General features: G+C 47.1%; 1 pseudogene; it reads left to right on the top strand.

The window, feature by feature from the left end:
- The first annotated feature begins 1,433 nt into the window (after positions 1-1,433).
- On the top strand, positions 1,434-2,443 carry LOC125532122 (annotated as a pseudogene).
- The last annotated feature ends 2,664 nt before the right edge of the window (positions 2,444-5,107 follow it).

The following is a 5,107-nucleotide window of genomic DNA, read 5'->3' as shown; positions in this document are numbered from 1 at the left end:
ATCTGTCCCGGTTCTGGATTGAACCGGGACTAAAGGGACAGGGCATTAGTACCGACCCTTTAGTCCCAGTTCAAGAACCGGGACAAAAGGCCCTTACGAACCGGGACAACAGGCCCTTTTTCTACCAGTGATGGTGCTCGAACCCGTAGGGTCCGCACGCTTAAAATTCGATGACAATTTGATGAGATCACAGACATGATGAGGAGTCTCAAAATTGTCGAGTGGTAAAGATTGATATATTGGACGATGGTATTTGGACACCGGAACGGTTCCGGATCATTTCGGGTATTTTTCGGAGTATCGGGAGGTTACCGGAACCCCGTGGGGAAAGTAATGGGACACTATGGGCTTAGGGGAGAGAGGAGGCAGCCCACAAGGGGTGCCCCCCCCATGGGAGTCCCAATTGGACTAGGGGAGGGGGCGGCGCCCCCCTTTCCTTCTCCTCCTCCCTCTCCTTCTCCCTTTCCCCCCTCCATGAGAAGGAATAAGAGGGGGCGAATCCTACTAGGACTGGGAGTCCTAGTAGGACTCCCCCCACTTGGCACGCCCCCTAGGGCCGGCCTCCTCCCTCTCCCCCCTTTATATACGTGGGCAGGGCATCCCTTGGAGATACATCAATTGTTCCAAGCAGTGTGCAACATCTCCCTCCACAATTTACTCCTCCGATCATATTGTCGTAGTGCTTAGGCGAAGCCTTGCGCGGATCACATCACCAGTACCGTTACCATGCCATCGTGCTGAAGAAACCCTCCCTCGACACTTTGCTGGATCAAGAGTTCGAGGGACGTCATCGAGTCAAACATGTGCTGAACTCGGAGGTGCCGTACGTTTGGTACTTGATCGGTTGGATCGCGAAGGCGTTCGACTACATCAACCGCATTATAACGCTTCCGCTTTTGGTCTACGAGGGTACGTGGACACACTCTCCCCCTCTCATTGCTATGCATCTCCTAGATAGGTATTGCATGATCGTAGGATTTTTTTTGAAATTGCATGCTACGTTCCCAACATATAGAATACTGCTAATGTATATTGTTTTCTTGTATCATGAGCACACCGGTGCCTGTTGGCTTAATATAATTCTTAATCAAATTTATCGTCCCTATTTTTCTATATCCATTATAAATACTAAATATATAGTTGTTGTAGCTGAGGACCGGAATAAATAATTAAGTGCAGATAGTGTGCATGCATGTTGATCCAGTTGGCCTTTGTTTGGTATTCACCTTGAAAGATACACGCTTTCTGGTAGACATCAAGGAATCAGCATTCACACTTGTGAGCGTTTACATCTACTCGGTAGTCAATAATCACTTCTAATTTAAGGCTATATCAAGCTTGCTCTGTCAGGGCAAGAGGTCTCTCTCACCTTCAAACTCTCCATCATCTGCTGCTTTGTGGAGTTTGGTTTGATACATCCTACATCATCGTCCATGGCAAACTGCTTCCAGAGGCCGTCGACGACAGTGCCCGCGGCCCTTATGAGCGAGGACGAGATCCTCCAGCCAGCCAACCTCAGAAGTTTCACCTTTAAGGACCACAATAAGGCCATGAGCAACTTCCGGCCGGATAGCGTGCTCCGTAAGAGCGGCCTTGGATCGATCTTCAAAGGGTGGGCTGACGAAGCCTCCTTCGCCCGGGCTAGCTCTGGCACTGGCATGCCCATCGCCATCAAGAAGCTCAACCAGGAAAGCTTCCAGATCCACAAGGAATGGCTGGTCAGTGTTTCTCAGTGCCAACCATTTTTTAACTCGGTACCAATCAATTCCAATTCATTCTTGAATCTGTTTCTCAACCTTATGTGCAGGATGAGACGAGTCACCTAGGCCGATCGTCCCATCCCAATCTAGTGAAGCTACTAGGGTATTGCCTCGAAGACGAGCAACACATACTTGTCTGTGAGTTCATGCCACAAGGAAGCTTGTAGAACCATCTTTTCAAGAGTAATTAACAGTTTACCACATAATCTTCTTCTAGCCACCACTGATCAGTTAACACCTCCCAAATTAGTTACTACTGGGGGTGAGACAATAACAAGTTTGGGCGAATGATGATGTAGGGGCCTCACATCTCCAACCACTGTCATGGGATTTGAGGATGAAGGTTGCTCTTGGGGTAGCCAAAGGGGTCACATTCCTCCACAGCGACAAGGCCAATGTCATCTGCGGTGATTTCAAGACATCAGACATTCTTCTTGATTCGGTATGTTTCCGTTCTTTCATTCTAATTGGATCGAGAAGACAATTTGTTTTATTATTTCTGTTTTTGTCAATTGATGGGATATGGATTGCAGAGCTACAATGCAAAGCTGTCTGATTTTGGGAAGCAAAAGGAAGAACCAACTGTTGATCTAAGCTTTTATATTGATGAATTGCCGAGCTACTATGCAAAAAGGCTGTCTGATCTTGGGTTGTCGACCGGTAATACAGAGCTTGGAGCTTAGTTAGTTTCTTTAAAGAAATGATCAGCTGCACATGATATATTTACATACTTTGGTGTTTGCTGAAACGCTTCTATTCATTTTCTAAAACCTCCAATTTATAGTGTATATTTATATACTAAAAAGGCTATGAAGTTTGAGCATCATAGTTTGCTTCTCAGGGTTGAATGATGTTGTTGCGATGCAGTAGCTTGTAAGTATGGTTGTTATGAAGCACTAGGAGAAACATCGAGGACGCTATTAAATTTTTGGGTTGGTTGTTGAGGTCTTGATGAGGTCAAATTAGTTAGGTACAACTCAACTGCTCCAATATTTTTTATGGTTTCAGACCTAGCTGGACCCTTTCACCATATGATATATTGTCTATATGCACTTTAACTTTAGGGAGTAAGAGCCTAAGAGGTGATCGATCTATAAAAGGATCCAACACAAACTTGCAGCTAGATAAGCATCCATGTACTTTCTACCAGCCGGTCAACGGCCGGGAATGAGCAGTGTAGTGCGATCCTCATACAATATTGCTAATGTGTTGCCCTTTATAGAAAATAATTTTGCTAATGTTTTTTTAGAATCACCGGGGGGGGGGGGGGTCCCCTCCTGGATATATTACTCAAAAGCCGCCGAGGCAACAAGTACAAAACTACATAGGCACGACGCAGCGTGCAGAGAGGTAGGAATGCCACGAGGAGACGTCCTCCTTGTCACATATTGCCATGAGACGGTGTGACCAGAGATCCAAGTCAGAAATAAGGGCCCTGAGGGTTATTACATAACATTGATCAATATTTCTAAACATCATATCATTATGTGCTGCCCAGATCTTCCATAGGAGTGACATGAGGACCAGTGGCGATGCCTTGTTCGGAAGGTGATGCGGTAGAGGAGTATCCCAAAGGTCGGCGATGTCGTCCGTCTGAGACAGGATACCCATGCGTTGCCAGACCCGGCTGGCAAGTGGGCAGGTGATGATGAAAAGGTGCATGGAGTCTTCAGGTAACATAGCACATCGAGGGCATGTGTCAGTGGAGATGATGTGCTTGTGAGCGAGGTTGGCCCTGGTATTGAGGCGGTCCTTGAAGAGGAGCCAAGCAAAAAAAAATATTGCCTAGAACCTTGGAGCACCATATGAGGGGAGCAAGGGGATCGTTGTTAGGCCTTACCATGAGGGCGTCGTACGCGTTCTTGGTGAAGTTGTGTCCTCGATGTAGAAATCTTTGGTCTTCCTCTACCGAAGGAACGAAGTCCTGCAAAATAGCCAACAACGAAACAAGCTCTTGCTCTGCCAGAAGGGAGAGACAATTATGGAGGTTAGCTTCTAAACCGTAACGCAGTATATTAGCCACTTTAAACAGCTGAAGGGTGGAGTGTGAGAAGAAGTGGGGGAAGGAGGAGGCTTGAGGCATTGGGGTTAACCAAGTATCACGCCAGAAGTAAGTATCTGACCCACTGTTTGTTAGGACGAATGAGATTGTGTGCAAGGTGGGGATTTGCTGAGCAATGGTGCAGCAGAGGAAAGAGGTTTGTGGGGAAGAGGAGACTAGTGCGTTTGGGTGTTGAAGATCTAACCACTCTAGCAAAGGGGCCGAGACAGAGGTCAAGGCCTTGGCTGCGAATTTCATGAGTAGGCAGTTGTTCTGAATATGAATGTTTTTTAGCCCTAGACCACCGTATTTCTTCGGCACACACATGTTTTTCCATGCAATAAGGCATTGAGCTCATGAACAAGAATCCTCTCCCGCCCAGAAGAAAGCCCTACGGAGGGAGTCTATGGTTTTGAGGACCTTTTTTAGAATGTGGAAGACCGACATGAAGGAGGTGACGAGGGAGTCTAGGAACGTGGAGATGAGAATGAGATGATCACCTTTGTCTAGCAGTTTGGCTCGCCATCCTGTCAACAACTTGCCAGAGAGTTCTAACAGTGGATCAAAGGCATTGGATGGTGGTTTTGTAGGGGAGAGATGTAGGCCGAGGTATGTTTGGGGGAAGGGGGCGCGTGAGCAGCCCATGACAAGAGCGGTGGCATTAGCTATGGTGTCATATGTGTGGAGAGTGGCCAGAGTGGTTCTGGAGAAGTTGATGATCACACCTGTAGCATTCGCAAACTAGTTTAAGATTACTTTGAGAGCTGCGGCTGCAATAGGGGAGGCAGTAGCAATGATGAGCGTATCATCGGCGTACTGAAGAACAGTGGGAGGTAGGTGTGAGAAAATGGGGTGGTGGAGAGCAGCCTCCGTGTTCTTGAAGATGAGTTGCTGGAACAGGTCTACGACGATGAGTAAGAGGTAGGGAGAGATCGGGTCACCTTGCCGCAGGCCATTTTTGCATTCAATCCAATTGCTTGGAACACCCACTAGTCCAGAACTGGGATGTATCACCGGTTCATAAGGGCCTTTAGTGCCAGTTCTGCAACCGCACTAAAGAGTGGGGACTAAAGGTCCCCCCCTTTAGTACCGGTTCTGCATGAACCGCCGCTAAAGGGCCACCACGTGGCATGAGCCAGCGCCGGGGGCGGGGAGCCCTTTAGTACCGGTTGGTAACACCAACCGGTACTAAAATATTTGGGGGGTTTTGGTTTTATTTTTTATTTTTCCTTTAATTTTGTGTTTTCCATTTAATTCTTTTTTGTTTGCTGGTATTTTACGATACTACATATTGTGACTAGATATC

Source organism: Triticum urartu, unplaced genomic scaffold, assembly GCF_003073215.2.
Source record: "Triticum urartu cultivar G1812 unplaced genomic scaffold, Tu2.1 TuUngrouped_contig_9127, whole genome shotgun sequence".
Lineage (NCBI taxonomy): Eukaryota > Viridiplantae > Streptophyta > Magnoliopsida > Poales > Poaceae > Triticum > Triticum urartu.
The sequence above is the reverse complement of the archived record's forward strand: the minus strand, read 5'-3'. Positions and strand labels throughout refer to the sequence as shown.